The 256-nt window shown below is 28.1% G+C and overlaps 1 protein-coding gene across 1 annotated transcript in view; it reads right to left on the bottom strand.

The window, feature by feature from the left end:
• LOC119581986 (cortactin-binding protein 2-like) overlaps positions 1–256 on the bottom strand; it is a gene marked incomplete in the record, with an annotated part of 125,597 nt that overhangs the window by 48,739 nt on the left and 76,602 nt on the right.

Genomic DNA, 256 nt, shown 5'->3' with positions numbered 1-256 from the left:
AAAAACCCCCTTTTTTAAATTTTTCCCCCCCCCCAAACCCCCAAAAACTCCCCCCCCCCCAAAAAAAAAAAACACAAAACCCCCACAAAAAACCCCCAAAAAAAAAATATTATTAATTTAAAAAAAAATATAATATAAATTTTTTAAAAAAAAAAAATCAATTTATAAATTTTTTTAAAATTTTTTTTTTTTCTTTCCCCCCTCCCCTTTCTTCTTTTTTTTTCCCCCTTTCTTTCCCCTTTTTTTTCCTTCTATT

Source organism: Penaeus monodon, chromosome 15 (assembly GCF_015228065.2).
Source record: "Penaeus monodon isolate SGIC_2016 chromosome 15, NSTDA_Pmon_1, whole genome shotgun sequence".
Taxonomy (NCBI): domain Eukaryota; kingdom Metazoa; phylum Arthropoda; class Malacostraca; order Decapoda; family Penaeidae; genus Penaeus; species Penaeus monodon.
This window is presented reverse-complemented; position numbering and strand designations above follow the sequence as displayed.